The sequence below is a fragment of the Dendronephthya gigantea genome, unplaced genomic scaffold (genome assembly GCF_004324835.1).
Source record: "Dendronephthya gigantea isolate DGI-Jeju-01 unplaced genomic scaffold, DenGig_1.0 000033F, whole genome shotgun sequence".
NCBI lineage: Eukaryota > Metazoa > Cnidaria > Anthozoa > Malacalcyonacea > Nephtheidae > Dendronephthya > Dendronephthya gigantea.
Genome location: NW_021163043.1, coordinates 633,714 through 643,882, shown reverse-complemented (window position 1 = coordinate 643,882; position 10,169 = coordinate 633,714).

The following is a 10,169-nucleotide window of genomic DNA, read 5'->3' as shown; positions in this document are numbered from 1 at the left end:
CATTTTTAATTGAACTACATGCAGGCAACAATATAGATACTGAATTCTTGTATTCTCTTCCAAAATAGCGGATTCCAGATTTATATGGACCAACCTTTTGATTTAGTAAAGAGAAATGAAAACTGACTCCACAGTTATAGAATTAAAAGAAACGAAAAGAGAACTCGGTTGCAAATCTTTTAAAATATGGAGTATTCCTGTTGAAATAATAAATTAATACCATTTTAGGGGAGAAAATCAGTTCACGAGGTATTTGCCTCAAGTAATATGTAACCACAGCATAGGAAACGAGAGTGTTTTGCGATCCTGGCAACATGCAAGTAAATAAAAAAGTGGCCATCGATAAAGTAAATGGTTTATTTGCGTGCATAGAAAGCAATTTGACGCTTTTAAATACAGAGATACAGCGAGATACAGAGATACAGCGAGTAGTAATCACGTTCCATTTAATTGTTGCAAGGTTTTTTAAGCTGTCCTTAAAGTGAGTCCGAGCTAGATATAATCAGATGTTTAATTGTCGATACAATATATTTTTCTTATTATGTATAATGGTCCATTTGGACGACGTATTCATTGCGTGCAGCTAAAAACATTTAATGATTGTGTGTGAATGCCATATTGTGATGACAATACTCTGAGTATAACTGCCTACTGCATGGGCAGTTTCCACCGTGGTCAAGCTGATTTTTCATCTTTTCTGGATAAAAATATAAAAACATTTATACGCTCGAATTTTGACGAACATACGATCCATTATTGCAAGGTTTTTAAACCTATCTTCAATGGAGATAGCTTATCTATCTGCTGTATGAGATATTTATTTGACGCTTTAGAAAAGCAAATATATAAACGGCAATGGTCATCGGTGTTCGCACATTGCTTGCATTCATAAAAGAGGCCTCGGTGATTGATATATATAATTTAATTACCAGTGAAATGTTTTCAAATATTTCTGCAAGTCTTTTTTTAATTACGTGTTTATTTCTCAACGCTGCATCAAAACAACATCATTTTCACGGCAACGAGTCCAAAACCTTGAAACGAATTTACAATCGTGAAAAAAGACACGGGAGTTTGGATTATCGTTCAAGCTGTCGCCTCTCTCCATGTACTGAGAATAGGACAATATATGACACCTCCTCGTATCCTGGTTGCTACTGTGATGAAGCTTGCTATAAAATATTCCATGATTGCTGTCCAGACTACGAGAAATATTGCGGACGACAAGAATCGCCAGGAAATTGGACGGTTTCGTTGTGGAAGTGTGTCGAGTCTTTTCCTGTGGGAATTTGGACCTCATTGTATATTTCAGGAGTGACTGGGTGTTGGATGATCTCTCGATGTCCATTGAACTGGCAGTTACATGAGTTGAGAAGAAGATGTGAGAACGCCCCGTCAAAATTCTCTTACCCTGTCGAAGACTATCTTCCTGTCATTGGAGCGAATTTTTACACGTATCGAAACAAACACTGTGCCTTGTGTAATGGTGTGGACAATTACACTTCGTGGAGTATTGAAGTTGAAACGGAAACGTACATCGTACCTCCTGAGGAACTTGACCTGAATGATAGGCTGAAGTTTATCCAGAGCAACAATGGGACAATTAACTATGTCTTTCCCGGGTTTGGACAAGCGTGGAGATTGTGCTTTGGAACAAATTATATCGATAATTGTGACACGACAAATGTCAGCATGTCCCTGTACAAGACTTGTGTTCAAGGACCGGTTGAAACTGTTACAGACGGTTATGGCAGAAGTGGTGGTTTATTTTTTAAGAACAACGCATGTGCCCGATGTGCTGGTTTTAACATAATTTCTTACAGCTTATTAACATATACTTTATATTATCCCAAAAGTTTTTCCATCATATTCAACTTGGAAAAAGCCAGTGGAGAATCAAGCACTCCAGTCACAACACGGATTATTTGTCCAAGTCGTATGGTGTATGATACAAACTTACTCTTCTGTCGAAAAGGATTTAGTAATTCCTCAAGTAGTGTACTTAAGAACGAGTATTTGATAGTATCATGGTTTAAACGGCCGCCAATACCAATGCATGAGTTAAAAAGGTGTTTTATCCAAGCTTTGATTTCGGACTTTGTGCTTGAGGCCAAGCAAATTTCAAGATTCTATTTTCACGAGCAAACTTCATATGGACGGTACGTTGCAACATTTCATTTAACGTTGACACCATTTCAAAGCTTATTATTGGCCAATCAGCATAAGACCATCTTGAATGTAACAGATGAGAACATTGCATTCCTGAAACTTTTCAACTTTACGGGAACTTTCACCGTGTCGTGTAATGGACACAGTTTCTCTGTGTATAAAATGACATCACAGCGACTTTCTTGTTATGGAGAGGAGACGTTTCAATCACACGAATACAGAATCAACGAAAAAAATAGCAATCTTGTAGTGTTCAAAACAGGGAAGGTTTTCTTTTTTAGGGATTATGCTTTAACTAAAAAAGAAGATGAAAAGATTACATTGTGTCGTAAGCTAGTCCTTTTAGATTGTGCAGGGGCTGCTTACGTACCTTTAAGACCAAACGAATACGAGATGTTACCAAATCTGTCCGTTTATCACAAGGCAACCGAGAAAATATTCAATTTTGGAGAGTATCTAATTACCGAAAACGAAAGGAATATTTTAAATATTTCTAATCAAACTCAAAATTCTACTTCACCTAAAAGTTCAACGATTGCTGTTTGTTTATCGTTCAAGAATAGTTTCAATAAAACTGTGACAAAATACGACACAATCACGACAAGTTATGGACTAAAAATTCTTACATTAATTGGTTTTATTTTCTCTGTAATTTGCCTGACACTACTTCTGGTAACTCACGGATTGTTCCGAGAATTAAGAACTGTTCCAGGAATGAATTTAGTGAACTTAAGTTTATCGATGTTGCTGTCACATGTCATATGGTTGATTGGAACCAGTCATTTTACAAGGAGAGGAATATGCGACGTTTTTGCGATATTGGAACACTACCTTTGCCTGGTGTCTTTTTTGGCAATGTCCGTTATTTCATATCACTCTATTCTCGTTTTCTCTCGACCATTCGATGGAAGACATCTCAACACGTCTTGGCAGAGGTTTGTCAAGTATTCTGCAGTGGTGTGGCTGACTCCAGCGATATTTGTCGCAATTTGTGTCGTCTTGGATGAAACAGAAGTATTCCCAGTGGATTACGGTACAAACTGTTGGTTAGGAACTGTAAAGGGTATCTTGTATCTATTCTTATTACCCCTGGCTATATCACTCCTCTACAACATCTACACGTTCATCAAAACAGCTCGTTTGTTACTTCGTCATGATGAGAGCCGAGATATTTTACAACGCAAGGAAGGAAAACAAAATCTTCTCATCTGCATCAAACTTGCATCGTTGGTCGGTTTTCCCTGGCTGTTTGCGTTCTTTGGTGTCTTGTTTCCCGATGAAGCGGTATTTGAATATTTGTTTGTGGTCTTTGTTTGTCTACAAGGATTGTACATCGGAATGGCGTTCCTATTTACCAAGAAAACCCTGAATCTTTACAAGAATCGCAGGAACCAAGTTGGCCTTCCTCGCACTGTTTTGCCAATGAAGTGACTTCTGAACACTTAACTTTGACTGTAGAATAAAGCTATTGCAGACATTTGGATAAAAACAGTACAATTTTCTGACGATGTAAGCTTTACAATTTGCAAATTGTTATCGGTCTTCTGTAGTCTTTTTCTTGACCGAGTATATACATAATGTACACTGCTATATAAAGCATGCTAAACGTAGTTGAGATAGTTCATGGATTTTAACACTTGAATTAAAGAGTACAACTGACGATGTAGGCATTGTAAATTTATTGCAAATTATTCTTATTAGTCTTGCATGTTTGGTCTTTTTATCGACCGCGTATATATATATATATATATATATATATATATATATATAATTATATATATATATATATATATATATATATTCGGTGAGGGGAAGGAATATTATTGTATGTAGCTAAAGTGGAATTGATCATGGTAAGCAATAGTGATATGTTGTCCTGCTTGTAGCTCCTCATACTATCTCAGTAAATTTATATATATATATTATATATATATATATATATATATATATATATCATGTAGCTACACTGCTATAACATTCTAAACGTAGTTGAGATAATTCATGAATTTCCAAAGTACGTAGTCTATCTTGCAACTTTTCATGCGATTTTCTTTCTTTTATACATTTGAACATTAAGGCGTTTGGAACTGATCGATATCTTGGATTTTAGGCTTAATCAAAATAAATTATGACACCTCCCACTTGAATATATTAACATTTTAAAGGAAACACTAAAACAAATTAAATTATAGATATTAAATTCCATTCTTTAGGAATTCACATCAAAATCAATTCATTTATTTTGATCAAATGCATGCAAGATTTAGGAATAGTCAAAACAATTATAACAGAACCCACTTGAATATATCAACATTAAAGACACACTAAGAACACACAAGTTAAATGATCAATAATCTAATTTTTAAATTCTATTCTTTAGAAATTCAGATCAAAAGCATCGATTTAAGCTTTATATTGAACAAAAGCAAGGATATAGGATTAGTCAAAACAAATTATAACAGAACCCACTTGAATATATTAGCTAACAATAAAGAACACAACACTAAGAACACACAAATTAAATTATAATCTAAATTTTGAAATTCTATTCTTTAGAAATTCAGATCAAAAGCATTGTTGTTTAAACATTTTAAATTTAAAATTTTGCTACAGTAATTTATTTTGATCAACGCTGGATAGCCACCGATGCTTCAAAATACATGACTCGAAAGAATACAACACGTTTGAATGTAGAGTTTAGATGTTTTGAAGATTGTCAAATATTAATTAGCCTTTCATATGAACTGTTGATATTTCACGACCTAAATAAATAAAGATTGTCGCTGTTAGTTTGCACGTAGCCAGCTAAACAAACCCTGATTTAACCTAATATGAAACCGAATGATTAATTTTCCATAGAAATATAGCAAGGACAAAGAGATTTGTCATTTGTAACAAATACTGTATGTATTTGCACGTTTGTCACATATGTTTGTATAATTAAAGTAGATTACACCAACATTGAAAGCAAAACCATATGATATTATACAGCACTAAGAACAATATTCCATGTTAAACCGCTGGAAAATACCACCAGGATGATGAATCTATCGATATTTGAAAGCAGCTCTACACGCTTCCTTTTTTTAATGGCGTGTGTATTCCTTTGCTGTTGTTCAACCCAGCGCCTACGAGGGAACGAATACGCCAAACTTAATCGCTTGTCAACGTTACAAAAGGACACGTATACGTCCCACCACGACAGATCTAGCCGAGAAGTAAAGAATCATGACAAAGAGTGTAGGGGAAATGAGACGGTATTTCATCGTAAGATTGGCTGTTACTACGACGAAGCTTGCTATAAAATTTTCTTCGATTGCTGTCAAGATTATGAACGGAAATGTGGCCCTCAGAAATCGTTCGATGATAGATCCTCGCTGTGGGAATGCATTGCAATGAATCCAAATGCACCAAGCTATTTCCGTGGCTTCAGATTGGTTGGAGTTTGGATGATTTCAAAATGCCCATCGGGCTGGCCTGTGAAACAACCGTGTGAGAATGCTTCTTCGAAATTTTCGTACCCTGTAGAAGATTATCTTCCTGTAGTTGGAGCGAACTCCAGAACATATCGAAATAAACACTGCGCTTTGTGCAATGGAGTGAAAAATTACACTTCGTGGTATATACAGGTTTCAACAAACGTTGTACCTCCCGACGAATTGAACCTTAACGCTAAGTTGAAGTTTATTGAAAAGATCGGCGGATATTTCACGTATACTTCGGCTGGGCGTCTGCCTCGTAGGTACTGCTTTGGAAAACGTTTTATTGACGACTGTAGTTTAGCTCACAAAACTGTTCCTAATGATACGCACAGGGCATGTGTTGATGGGCCAGTTGGAATCCACTTTAGTAACCGCGGTCTTTACGTGTTCAAAAACCGCGCATGCGTGACTTGTAATGGTCATGGCGTCGGGAGAGAGCCGCGTCTAAAGGTAACAGTCGGAGGTGCACAATTCTCGATGGTCTTCAGCCTAAAGAAAGCAAGTGGAATATCAAGTACACAGACAGTGGTCCACGATAGGTGTCCAAGAGGTACGGTTTACGACACTACTCTAAAGTTCTGCCGAGAAGGATATGTTATCAGTTCTTCTGGTAAGCTAACCGGCGAGTATTTGATATTATTGTGGTTTAAGAATCCAGTAAGGACGAAGAATTTCTCAAAGCTGGAAGATAATTTGGAATCCGCGTTGATTTCCGAGTTTTCCTTTCAAAGAAACCAAATTTCAAAAATTGCTTTCCACGAGCAAGACTCATCGAGAATTGGCACACTTGTAGCAACATTCCGCTTGACGTTGAAATCGTTTCAAAGCCTTGTATTGGCGAACCAACACAAATTGAATGCTACGCAAGAAGACACTGCATTTTTAAAGCTTTTCAACCTTACAGCGAGTTTTTCCCTGCATTGGAAAGGGGGTAGTTTATCTGTTATTAAAGTGTTTTCGAAACAGCTTTCATGCCACGGCAAAGGAAAGTTTCAATCAGACGAATACAGAATCGACGAGAAAAAGAGAAATTTTGTTGTTAATAAAACAGGCGAAGTATTTTTGCTGAAAGATTATGTTTTAGTTAAAGAGGATGATGGAAATGTTACAATATGTCAAAAACTGGTTCTGCCTGATTGTCGAGAAGGTGCATACGTGCCTTTAAAGCCAAGCGAATACGTGGTTTTCCCAAATTTAACTGTTTATCACAATGCAACCAAGAATATCTTTGATTTTGGCGAGTATCGAATTACCAAAAACAAGGAATACCTGAACAATTCGAATACAACAGGGAATACCACTCTAGCTGAAGAATTAACCATTGCTGTCTGTTTGTCGTTCAAAGATACTTTCAATACAACCGTGACAATAAACGAGACACTTGGAACAAATAATGCACTTGAAATTCTGACATCAATTAGTTTCATCGTCTCTATGATTTGCCTAATCTTTCTTTTGGTAACCTATGGATTGTTCCAAGAATTAAGAACTGTTCCAGGAATGAATTTGATGAACTTAAGCATCTCAATGTTGTTGTCAGATCTCATCTGGTTGATAGGAACCAGTCATTTCACAGGGACAACAGCGTGTAAAGTTTTCGCGATATTGGAACACTATCTTTTCCAAGTATCCTTTCTGGCAATGTCCGTCATTTCCTATCATTCCTCTCTGGTTTTTTCCCAACCCTTTGTTGGAAGACATGCCAACACATCTTGGCGGAGGTTCATCTCTTATTCTGTGGTCGTGTGGCTGACTCCTGCAATATTTGTCGCAATCTGTGTCATCTTCGATGAAACCGGAGTATTCCCAGTGGATTATGGTACAAACTGTTGGTTGGGAACTGTAAACGCCAAGCTGTATCTATTCTTATTACCCCTGGCTATATCACTTCTCTACAACATCTACACGTTCATCAAAACAGCTTGTTTGTTACTTCGTCATGACGAGAGCCGAGATATTTTACAACGCAAGGAAGGAAAACAAAATCTTCTCATCTGCATCAAACTTGCATCGTTGGTTGGTTTTCCCTGGCTCTTTGCGTTCCTTGGTGTCCTATTTCCCGATGAAATAGCATTTGAATATCTTTTTGTCATATTTGTTTGTCCACAAGGATTGTATATCGGAGCGGCGTTCTTGTTCAATAAGAAAACTTTGGATCTTTACAAGAATCGATGGAACAAGATCATCCTTCCACGTATTACATCATCGCATACAGTTGAAATGAATTCATTCTGAACACTTGGCTTTGGTTGAACAATGCTAGCTTTTGCTAATCTTTTCGTTAGGTAAATCATACCTTAATCCAAAAAACGGTCACTTCAACATCGAATTTTGGCCTTACAGAACTGGGGCCGGTTGCATCAAGAGCCTTTAGCTTAAACGGTGTATAAGTCAAAATTAAATAACATTTCTCTTACATCTCTCTTGAATGATTCAGCTTGAATTTCATTTACTGAATATGTAGTTGTAAACAGTTTCGGTGTATTAATGTTAAAAACATTTAGTTTTCTTGTTGAATAAAACGATAGATTCGCTTTCTACTTTAAACTTAACCATGCACCGTTTAAGCTAAATGGTCTTGATAAAACCAGCCCTTGTAAGTGCAGGACCGTGGGCCTACATATGCAGGGGGGTGGGATCAGTTGGCAGATGTACTATTTAAGTCAGACGGAGTATAAAGTGGTGAATATCATGGTGAATCAAGGTTTATTTTACATTACGGTGATTTATTATACTGTCTGTGTAGTATAGCTGGTTTGCTGTAGCGATATCTATGTCAATAACATTACTGGATCTATATATAGTACATTAACTTGCGACTCTCCAATTCGAGATTATTAAGTTTTTAACGTTTGAAAGTGGAACGGTCAAGTCCGTTTTGCGAATAGTTTCTGCTCATAACTAGTGAGGGCCCTCTGATGTGAAAATTGCCTAAACTTCGCATGTTTCTTTTTTCCTTAACAGAAACTCTAGTTCATATTAATTTAGAAGCGTAACGAACCTGAATAGTGTAATTGTTTGCGTTTACTTATATATAGGCTGAATATTAATGATATGTATATATTATTTGCTGCAAATATAGTCAAGAATTGCTTGTAACTTGCTTCAAAGGTCCAAGGTGAGAATTCGAAGTCCGTCAATCGATGCGGAATATTGCTTAGAATAATTGTGCCAAGTTTCATTCCGATCAAACAAGTAATGCTAGAGCCTTAGGGTTTTTAATATAAGACAAAATAAGAATAAAAGGAAGTGAAAAATAAGACAAAAGGAAGCGAAAAAAACTAGAAATACAGTGAACGAAATTCTATTTAAACAACAGCCTATTTTCTCGCTTTTATCGTTACTATTAACTACCTCTACAATGTTTACATCTTCACAAATTCACATCTTCTTACAAGCCTCATAAAGACTATATTAACTACATCTATAATGTCTACATCTTCACAAGTTCACATCTTCTCGCAAGCCTCATAAAGGCTATATTAACTACATCTACAATGTTTACATCTTCAAAAGTTCACATCTTCTCGCAAGCCTCATCAAGACTATTAACTACATTTACAATATTTAAATCTTCACAAGTTCACATCTTCTTGCAAGCCTCATAAAGACTATCAACTACATCTACAATGTTTTCATTACAACTAAAACTCTTCACGAGTGTTAGTTCATGCTACAGTCTAAATGTCGACAACAGCAAGACCACTGTTTAGCCAATGTATTCAATCAGAATGTAGTCATTTCAGTTGGCGGCGGTATGGTACGAGGAAGGCCAATTTGATTCCAGCGATTCTTGTAGAGATTCAGGGTTTTCTTGTTGAACAGGAATGCCATTCCAATGTATAATCCTTGTAGACAAGCAAAGACCACGAACAAGTATTCAAATACCACTTCTTCGGGAAACAGGACACCAAGGAACGCAAACAGCCAGGGAAAACCAACCAGCGATGCAAGTTTGACGCAGATTAGAAGATTTTGTTTTCCTTTCTTACGTTGTAAAATATCTCGGCTCTCATCATGACGAAGTAACAAATGAGCTGTTTTGATGAACGTGTAGATGTTGTAGAGAAGTGATATAGCCAGGGGTAATAAGAATACATACAAGATACCCTTTACAGTTCCCAACCAACAGTTTGTACCATAATCCACTGGGAATACTTTTGTTTTATCCAAGATGACACAGATTGCCACAAATATCGCTGGAATCAGCCACACGAATGCAGAATACTTGATAAATCTTCGCCAAGACGTGTTGAAATGTCTTCCATCGAATGGTCGAGAAAAAACGAGGAAGGAATGATATGAAATGACGGACATTGCCAGAAATGATCCCAGGAAAAGATAGTGTTCCAATATTGCGAAAACTTTACACGCTGTTGTCCCTGTGAAATGACTGGTCCCTATCAACCATATGAGATCTGACAACAACATCGAGATGCTTAAGTTCATTAAATTCATTCCTGGAACAGTTCTTAATTCTCGGAACAATCCGTAAGTTACCAGAAGTAGTGTCAGACA